General features: G+C 39.5%; 1 non-coding gene and 1 pseudogene across 1 annotated transcript; both read right to left on the bottom strand.

The window, feature by feature from the left end:
* Window positions 1–2993: 2993 nt before the first annotated feature.
* LOC119470504 lies at window positions 2994–3096 on the bottom strand. The gene has a single exon (XR_005199411.1). It is a non-coding gene; the product is annotated as a U6 spliceosomal RNA (small nuclear RNA).
* Window positions 3097–5841: 2745 nt separating this feature from the next.
* On the bottom strand, window positions 5842–6773 carry LOC108301090 (annotated as a pseudogene).
* Window positions 6774–10672: the final 3899 nt, after the last annotated feature.

The following is a 10672-nucleotide window of genomic DNA, read 5'->3' as shown; positions in this document are numbered from 1 at the left end:
CAGCCTCCTGAGTAGCTGGGATTACAGGCACGTGCCACCATGCCCAGCTCATTTTTTGTATTTTTAGTAGAGACGGGGTTTCACCACGTTGACCAGGATGGTCTCGATCTCTTGACCTCGTGATCCACCCGCCTCGGCCTCCCAAAGTGCTGGGATTACAGGCTTGAGCCACTGCGCCCGGCCTCTTCTATTTTTTTTTTAATATTTTATTATAATTATGTTAAGTTGCTACATGTTGCTCCTCCGTCACCCAAGACACTCTCTACATCAAGTGATCAATTCTCTTCCCACAACCTTCTTGAATTTGCTCTCCCAAGATCTGACCCTATAATTAGAACAAATAAAAAATATTTTCAGAATATTATTTACACCTAGAACTATTATTGAAATAACCTCAAAAGCCCATGGAAAATAGCCACAATTTGTTATTTTGCCTTATCAATAGGAGAGATGTTAGAAATAATTAGGTGTGTTTGACATGTTTCATATTTCTTAACCAGCTCAGCCTTTATTGTAAGAGCTGCAGAGGATGCCAGGCGTAGTGGCCATGCCTGTAATCCCAGCACTTTGAGAGGCTGAGGCGGGTGGATCACTTGAGGTCAGGAGTTCAAGACCAGCCTGGCCAACACAGTGAAATCCCGTCCCTACTAATACCACAAAAATTAGCCAGTCATGATGGTGCAAGCCTGTAGTCCCAGGTACTTGAGAAGCTGAGACAGGAAAATCTCTTGAACCCGGGAGGTGGAGGTTGCAGTGAGCTGCTGAAATTGTGCCAGCCTGGGCAACAGAGTGCATTCTGTCACTAAATAAATAAATAAATAAATAAATAAGGCTGGATATGGTGGCGTACACTTGTAATTTTAGCAATTTGGGAGCCCGAGGCGGATGGATCACCTGAGGTCAGGAGTTTGAGACTAGCCTGGCCAACAAGGTGAAACCCTGTCTCTACTAAAAATACAAAAAATTAGCTGGCCATGGTGGCTCATGCCTGTAACCCCAGCTACTTGGGAGGCTGAGGCAGGAAAATTGCTTGAACCCAGGAGGCAGAGGTTGTGGTGAGCCAAGATTGTGCCACTGCACTCCAGCCTGGGTGACAGAGCAAGACTCCATCTCAAAAAAAAATTTTTAAAAAGAAAAAGAAAAAGAAAAAAAAGAGCTGCAAAGGAAGAATTATCAAATCACAGAAAACACTTAGCTGTCCCTGAATTAAGTTTGACTAGGTGAAATATTGTTAATTTAAATATTTCAAAAACAATATGCTTTATGTGAAGGCCCTGGAGATTTTTCAGTGTGTTCACTATCCATAATATGTTTTTATTTTCAAGGAAAAATATTGATCAAATTCATATAAAATAGTTATAGGCCGGCATGGTGGCTCACATCTATAATCCCAGCACTTTGGAAGGCCAAGGCAAGAGTACTGTTTGAGTCCAGAAATTGAAGACCAGCCTAGGAAATATAGTGAGACACCATTTCTTTTTTTTTTTTAATTGCATTTTAGGTTTTGGGGTACATGTGAAGAACATGCAAGATTGTTGCATAGGTACACACATGGCACTGTGATTTGCTGCCTTCCTCCCCTTCACCTATATAGGGCGTTTCTCCCCAGTCTAACTCTCCCCAACTCCCCACCCCTCGCTGTCCCTCCCCTATTTCCCCCCGACAGACCCCAGTGTGTGATGCTCCCCTCCCTGTGTCCATGTGTTCTCATTGCTCAACACCTGCCTATGAGTGAGAACATGCGGTGTTTGATTTTCTGTTCTTGTGTCAGTTTGCTGAGAATGATGGTTTCCAGATTCATCCATGTCCCTACAAAGGACACGAACTCATTGTTTTTTATGGCTGCACAGTATTCCATGGTGTGTATGTGCCACATTTTCCCTGTCCAGTCTATCATTGATGGGCATTTGGGTTGATTCCAGGTCTTTGCTATTGTAAACAGTGCTGCAATGAACATTCATCTGCATGTGTCCTTATAGTAGAACGATTTATAATCCTTTGGATATATACCCAGTAATGAGATTGCTGGGTCAAATTGAATTTCTATTTCTAGGTCCTTGAGGAATTGCCACACTGTCTTCCACAATGATTGAACTAATTTACACTCCCACCAACAGTGTAAAAGTGTTCCTATTTCTTGACATCCTCTCCAGCATCTGTTGTCTCCAGATTTTTTAATGATCGCCATTCTAACTGGCGTGAGATGGTATCTCAATGTAGTTTTGATTTTCATTTCTCTAATGACCAGTAATGATGACCATTTTTTCATGTTTGTTGGCCTCATATATGTCTTGTTTTGAAAACTGTCTGTTCATATCCTTCGCCCACTTTTGAATGGGTTTGTTTTTTTCTTGTAAATCTGTTTTAGTTATTTATAGATTCCAGATATAAGTCCTTTGTCAGATGGGTAGATTGCAAAAAAATTTTCCCATTCTGGTTGGTTGACGGTTCACTCTAATGACTGTTTCTTTTGCTGTGCAGAAGCTCTGGAGTTTAATTTGGTCCCGTTTGTCTATTTTCAGTTTGGTTGCCAGTGCTTTTGGTGTTTTAATCATGAAGTACTTGCCTATGCCTATGTCCTGAATGGTTTTGCCTAGGTTTTCTTCTAAGGTTTTTATGGTGTTAGGGCCTATGTTTAAGTCTTTAATCCATCTGGAGTTAATTTTAGTGTAAGGTGTCAGGAATGGGTCCAGCTTCTGCTTTCTGCACATGGCTAGCCAGTTTTCTAACACCATTTATTAAACAGGGAATCCTTTCCCCATTGCTTGTTTTTGTCAGGTTTGTCAAAGATCAGATAGTTGTAGATGTGTGCTGTTGCCTCCAAGGCCTCTGTTCTGTTCCATTGGTCTATATCTCTGTTTTGGTACCAGAGCCATGAGGTTTTGATTACTGTAGCCTTGTAGTATAGCTTGAAGTCAGGTAGTGTGATGCTTCCCACTTTGTCCTTTTTGCTTAGAATTGACTTGGCTATGTGGGCTCTCTTTTGGTTCCATAAAAATATGGAACACTTCACAAATTTGTCATCCCAGAGCAGGGACCATGCTAATCTTCTCTGTATTGTTCCAATTTTAGTATATGTGCTGCTGAAGTGAGCACCCAAATCTCATCTTATAACTCCCATAATTCCCATGTGATGTGGGAAAGACCTGGTGGGAGATAACTGAATCACAGGATTGGTACTGTCCTGTGCTGTTCTCTTGATAGTAAATAAGACTCATGAGATCTGATGGCTTAAAAAATGGGAGTTTCTGTGCACAAGCTCTTTTCTCTTGTCTGCTGCCATATGAGATGTCCCTTTCACCTTCTACCATGATTGTGATGCCTCCTCAGCCACACAAAACTGTGAGTCCATTAAACCTCTTTCTTCTTTAAGTTGCCCAGTCTTGGGTATGTCTTTATAAGCAGCATGAAAACAGAGTAATGCAATATTTCAAAGAACAGGTTCTTGAATACAGGATTCCAAGATGGCACTGCTTAGAGAACTTTGGATTACACCAGTGGGCTAAGCTGAATTTCCATGGCTAGTTTTACTCAGGAAGCAAACAGCTTTATGAAGGCAAACTATTACTGCTGGAAAACCCAGTAGCAAATAGTTAATGACATTATTACATTAAGTCTCCTTTTATCTAGGTTTTTTATCTTAACTGAATTTTTTGTTTTGTTTTTTGGCCAAACAAATTTTTGGTCAAAAAGTTATTCTCCACTCGTAGTGGCAATGATTGAGAATTTGGTTTTGTGCATTCACAATTTGGGTTCTTTTTCTAGGTAGATGACAGAACTCCATTCTCTTTTGAGAGAGATGACAGACAATCCCATGTGACACCCCTTTTCATTTATTTGTCCACTTTTATCTCAAATCAGTTAAGCATTTGGTGCCCATTGAGAAGAAAAACAGCTTTTTTATACCTGTAATGGTGATATTTTTATCTATTATTTATTACTCTCTAAAAAGCATTTATTAACACTTATTTTAATTTTCTTTCTGCATTCTGGGAAATAAACATGATACACAAAATGTAATAAAATGTTCTCATTTCAAATAAATATAATTTGATCTTGCAAAAAATGTAATAATCTGTGTAATTCACCACAGTATTAGTTCATTTTCACATTGCTATAAAAAACTACCTGAGACTGGGTAATTTATGAAGAAAAGATGTTTAATTGACTCACAGTTTCACAGGCTTAACAGGAAGCATGGCTGGAAAGCCTCAGGAAACTTACAATCCTGAAAGAAAGAGAAAGGAAAGCAAGTATGTCTTAGACATGGCAGAGCAGGAGAGAGAAAATGTGTGAGGGTGTAAGTGCCACATACTTTCAAAAAATGAGACATCGTGAGAACTCCCTGACTATCATGAGAACAAGGGGGAAGTCCACACCCATGATTCAATCACCTCCCAGCGGGCTCTTCCTCCAACACGTGGGGATTACAATTTGACATGAGATCTGGGTGAGGGCATAGAGCCAATCCATATCAGTATACTATCAGGAAAATAAAGATAGTCTCTAGTTAAATTGTCACTTACCAGACTCTCACAAGCATTTTTTTCTGGAGGAAAAGAACACCATTGTCTGTGGAATTATATTGACTTGGAGACTGTCGATTCTTATTTGGAGAAGGCAAAGATAAACTCTTTTAAAAAGCATTTAGTGTCCACTGGGCACAGTGGTTCATACCTGTAATTCCAGCTCTTTGGGAAGCCAAGATGGGAGGATCACTTGAGGCCCAGGAGCTTGAGGTTACAGTGAGCTCTGATTATGCCACTGCACTCTACCTGAGTGACAGAGGGAGACTCTGTCTTTAAATATATATAATAAATTTAAACTGTGTGTGTGTGTGTGTGTGTGTGTGTGTGTGTGTGTCTGTGTGTCTGTGTGTCTGTGTGTCTCTGTTTAGTGTCAAAAAGTGTCTTAGTTTGGAAGAAAAATAGCATCCAGTTCTTTGCTAAATCAACTAAGTTGTGTGGTAACTTTCCTGTTAATATTTCCTAGAGATCAGACCACATTCTGAATAATGATTCCTGTGTATCACACTAGTAATTTTCAAAATTAGTGGTTAAGTGTTTGAATTCAGCTATATATGTACTAATATATAAATCCAAAACAGATTTTTAAAACTCTGTTTATAGGAAAAGTAAAAATAATGATGCTATACGGGACAAATTTATCTTTTTTACAATTATTATTATTAACATTATAAAAACTGAAATCTATTGAATTATAAAGACTTAACACAGACTGATAAACACATATATCCCTGTTCACTTTAAGACAATATGTTAGTTTGCTCTTACAAGTGGTAAGTATATTTTAGTAATACAAAAATCACATGTAGGTATTCACCAATCTTAAAAGCTTTCTTATGTATAATCTATTCACCCTCAAAAGAATATATCACCAAGCAATAAAAGTTATTATCACTGTCTGCCTTCCTACGTTAGCAGTTGATTGGTACTTTGTATACTAGTTGGTAGAAGTAATCAACATTACTATATTTCCAATCCTACCATATGTGGCTCGTTTATGTGGAGGCAGAAATGCTGATCAAACCATGCCATCTCAAAACAGAACTGTGTTCAGTAAAAAAATCATATGGAAGCTATAAAAGTGGGTATTGAATCTGTTCTTAGCATTATAAAGAGCATCAATTATTGTCCAGCTCATGACATAATATGAAACCTTTTTTTCTCTTCATTTATAATGGTAGAAAATTATACACTTAGCCATTCTTTCATAACAACATTTATTTCTACAAGTTTCTGAAATAGACAAGTGTGTACTCAAAAATTCACAAGTCCAGTAAGATAAGTTTGTGATTTCCTTCTTTGACATTCTTTATAACTACTCCATTTCAAAGTGTGTATTAAAGCTGTTTGCTGTGAATGTGTGTTCAAAGATCCTTGACAGGTTTGGTTTCAACAGTTCTACTGATTAACATGAGTTGCTGAGAGGTGTCATTCTTAGGGGTGTCATTCTTGCTGAGAGGTGTCTTCAGGGATATCATTTGGTCTGTCTCAGGCTCCCTTCTCTCATAATACAGAGCCCAGAGATAAGTAGTGGTGAGAATCATGGCCAGGTTTGTGTCACTTTAATGGAAATTCTCAGAAACCTTAGCACTTGTGATTGTTTGGTTCCTTTCAAAAGAAAACATTTTTCTTCCCACTACCCTCTTGATAAACATCACTGAGACCTTCCTGGTGGGTTTGTTTGGAACATCCTGGGAATTCTCTAGCACAGCAGGATTCTGGGGGCCAGTCCATCCCTGCCACTTCCAACCAGTCATTGAAACATACCACTCCACAACACTTAAACTCCCACTAAAAAACTTCCAACCATGAGGAAGCCACTGGTATCCAGGTGAGTCATATTTGCCATTCTGGCTTTCAAAGTGACTACATCTAACCACTGTACTAGAACCATGCATTTCTCTTCATATGTCCAAATGCCACTAGCCAGTTCTGCACAGAAAATGACAAGTAAACTTCCAAAGTACTATGCAAGAAGCAACAGGGCTTTTTCATTGTTCCACAATATCCTGACATCCCCACGATAATAAGGAAACAGCAAATAGCAGTCATGACCAGATGAGTCACAGGAAAGTAGGTCAAGATAACCTCTCCTTCACTCTTGTTTCTGGAGTTAAAGTCAGACATTATTAGGTAGCCCCTCATCCAGGCAAAAACTGCCAACACACTGATGAACATTAACCACAAAAGCAAATTGAGGGGAGAGAGCAGGCAGCACAGGCCTCCCATGGAATCTTCTCTGGCCATTATGAGCCCCAGGAGGGAGAAGCCCTCTCCTCTCACCACATTATATTTCCATTGTCAAAACAGCAGCAATCACCAGCCCTGGGTATCATGCCACATTTCGATCAGACAGTGGGAGTGCATGGCAGAGGCTCATGGGTCAGGGATACTTCTCTTGGCTTTCTGTTTATTCTTGAAGGTATAAGCTCTCTGTGTGTCTGCGTTTCCCTAATTCAGAAAGGCCTAAAGTCTCATTGTAAGAGTATACAATGATTTTCTATCTTTGGAAGGCTCAAGGTCTCCAAGACTTTACAGTCAAGTCACTGGCCAGGAATGCAGTCTCATGTGAAATCTCAACTGGGGAAGAATCCACTTCCAAACTCACTCATGCAGCTGTCAGATGGACTCAGTTTATCATGGACTATTAGGCAGTGGTCTTCAGTTTCTCACTGGCTATTGGTCAAAAGTCTCTCTCACTTTCTTGCTACGTAAGCCTCTCTATAAGACAGGTCACAACATGACAGAAAGCTTCCCTCAGAGTGTGTGAGCCAGGGAGTAACTGAGAGCACCCAAGAAGGAAGTCATAGTGTTTTTGACACCTGATATCAGAAGTGACATCTCATCACTTCTGCCATAGATGATTCATTAGAAGGAAGTCAATACAGCAGCCCACACTCAAGGAAAGAACATTACACAAAGGTGTGAATACCAGGAGTCAGGATCACTGTTGATCATTAGAGGCTGCCTACCACAGACCTCAAAAAGCATTTATATATGTGGATTGTAACCATATTGGAAATTAAAACTAAGAAATTTTTAATATTCTCATTTATTGATTGATTCATTAAGATGGTACTGATAAATCCATTGCATGTTAACATAAACAACATTTCAGCATTATTATGTTGGGTTTTTTTTTTTTGAAATCATGGGCCCTGAGAGAGAACTACTGTCTTTAAGTGTCAATTTGTTTCAGAATTTGAAAACACATAATAAAAGTCAAAACATAGAAAGGTAAATTTATTTGCCTTGGTTTAATGTACCCACATATGAAATAAAAGCAATGAAATGTGTTGAAATTACAGCAAAATTCACTCAATGTTGATAGGCTTACCTCTTGCTTTAATATCGAATGGCTTTATTTGCCTATAACACGAAAGGCCATTCTTTATCTTCTTTATAATCTACCTATAGTAAAGGTTCTGGGTCTTACCAAAATAATGTTCTGAACTTTATATTGACTTTATTAAGACTTTTATGAAAAAAACAACAAAACAAAGATTTTTCACTTACAACATAAGGTTCTTTTCAATTCATGTTAACTTCTATGTTTACTTTCAAATATTTTATTGTCATTTTGATTACTTAGTCAAATATTGTTTCTCAGTCACCCAGGAGCTATCTTAGCCCAGTGTCCAAATTTCCTCTTACAAATGCTTTTCGCAGCTGGTCAAAATTGGATCCTATATATAGCAAAAAAAAAAAAAAAAATTCAGGATCTCTCTTATGCCTAAAACTATTTTTTAGTTCCCTGGAAAATCACAAAGATTTGTTCTTTTAACTTATAAAAAGAGAATATTATAAATAATTAGATTTATTTGAAGTCCATCTACTATAACAATTACATGGAAAGAGTTATTTGATTTAATAAATCAAAAAAGACACCCAATCTGTCCTAGGTTAAATTTGCATCAGTAGAATGATATGCAAGTGAATAAATTTTTATAGGTAAAATGATGTTTATATAAATATTTCAGGAATTATATACTTTATGAGAACTTCCTGGATATTTCTCAATATTCCTTGCTACTATAATAGGATGTATTACCCACAGGATAATACCAATCAAAAGTCTAATGATATAGCTTTGCTCCCTTTTCCTATAAGAGTCCTGGAGGTACTTTATCTGACATTAGGTTGCCTTAACTGTAATAATTTTATATATTATTGAAATATTTAATTGGCCACAATCTTAACTTCTTTAGTTTGCATAAAGCATCTTCTAGGCCACTGGCTCTCAAGTTGGGATGCATTTCAGACTTATTCTTGGAGTTTTATAAAAATATAAATGTCTAGCCCCTACTCTGTATTTCCTGAATGTTTTGAATTACTATTCTCAGAAAAAAAAATAGTCTCAGGATTATTATATGTTGACCTCAAGATTTTTAAAATCTTACATGCCTTGAAACAACTGAACTTCCTCAACAGTTTCATTTTTTATTTTACGAACGTTCATCAGAACATCAGAATTTTAGTTTTGAAAATTATTAATTATAAAATAGACCAGGTACAGTGGTTCATGACTGTAATCCCAGCACTTTGGGAGGGCAAGATGGGCAGATCACTTGTGGTCAGGAGTTTGAGACCAGCCTGGCCAACATAATGAAACCTGTCTCTACTAAAAATACAAAATTAGCCAGGTGTGGTGGCACATGCCTGCAATCTCAGTTACTTGGGAGGTTGGGGCATAAGAATTGCTTGAGTCCAGGAGGCAGTGGCTGCAGTGAGCTGAGATTGCACCACCGCACTCCAGCCTGGGCAACAAAGCAAGATTCTGTCTCAAAAAAAAAATTAAGGACTTCTGCCAAAATGGCTGAATAGGAACAGCTCTGGTCCACAGCTCCTAGCAAGAGCGATCCAGAAATCAAGTGATCTTCACATTTCCAACTGAGGTACCAGGTTTATCTCATTGAGACTGGTTAGACAGTGGGAGTAGGCCAAGGAGGGTAAACTGAAGCAGGGTGGGGCATTACCTCACACGGGAAGCTCAAGGGGCCAGAGAACTCCCTCTCCTAGTGAAGGGAAGCCATTAGGGATTTTTCTGGACCCTCCAGCCCTCTGGCTTAAATGCTGTGCTTTTCCCATGTGAGAAAATGCTGCAGGTGGTCTTGACAACCTGCAGACCAGGAGATTTCCTCTGGTGCCTACAACACCAGTGCCCTGGATTTCCAGCAAAAAGCTGGGTGGCTGTGGTAGCCACAGCAAAGACAGAACCACTCATTCCCCGGAAAGAAAGGGGGCTGAAGGCAGGGAGTCAAGTGATTCAGCTCAGAGAGTCCCATCCCCCTGAAAACCAGCAAGCTAAGATCCACTGGCATGAAACTCTCTCAGCCAGCACAGCAGTTTGAGCTTGATCTGGGACATTTGAGATTGGTGGGGGAAGGGGTGTCCACAATTACTGAGACTCAGGTAGGCAGTTCTAAACTTTCCTGTGTAAACAAAGTTGTTGGGAAGTTTGCACAACAACTGGGTGGAGCCCAAGGCAGCTCAGCGAAGCCTCTACAGGCAGATTGTTTCTAGACTTCCTTCTTGTTGAGCAGGGCATCTCTGAAAAAAGGCAGCAGCCCACCAGGGACTTACAAATAAAGCCCCCAACTTCCTGGGACAGAGTACCTGGGAAAAGGGGTGGTTGTGGTTCCTACTTCAGCAGACTTAAACATCCCTGCCCAGCAGCTCTGAAGGGACAAATGGAGCTCACAGCACAGCATCTGAGCTCTGATAAGGGAGAGATTGCCTGCTCAAGTGGCTCCCTGACCCCCATTTATCCTGACTAAAGGACATCACATACAGGCGAGCTCTGGATGACATTTGGTGGGTACCCTTCCAGGATGAAGCTACCAGAGGAAGGAACAGGCAGCAATCTTTGCTGTTCTGCAGCCCCCGTGGGTGATTCCCAGGCAAGCAGGATCTGAAGTGGATCTCCATGAGACCTGCCGCAGAAGGGCCTGACTGTTAGAAGGAAAACTAAAAAACAGAAAGAAATAGATTCAACATCAACAGAAAGGACATCCACTCAGAGACCCCAACCAAAAGTCACCAACTTTGAAGACAAAAGTAAATAAATTCATGGAGATGGGAATAAACCAGCATAAAAAGGCTAAAATTGCCAAAAACCAGAATGCTTCTTCTCCTCCAAGGGATCA

The sequence above is a fragment of the Cebus imitator genome, unplaced genomic scaffold, assembly GCF_001604975.1.
Source record: "Cebus imitator isolate Cc_AM_T3 unplaced genomic scaffold, Cebus_imitator-1.0 Scaffold32, whole genome shotgun sequence".
Classification (NCBI taxonomy): Eukaryota; Metazoa; Chordata; class Mammalia; order Primates; family Cebidae; genus Cebus; species Cebus imitator.
The sequence above is the reverse complement of the archived record's forward strand: the minus strand, read 5'-3'. Positions and strand labels throughout refer to the sequence as shown.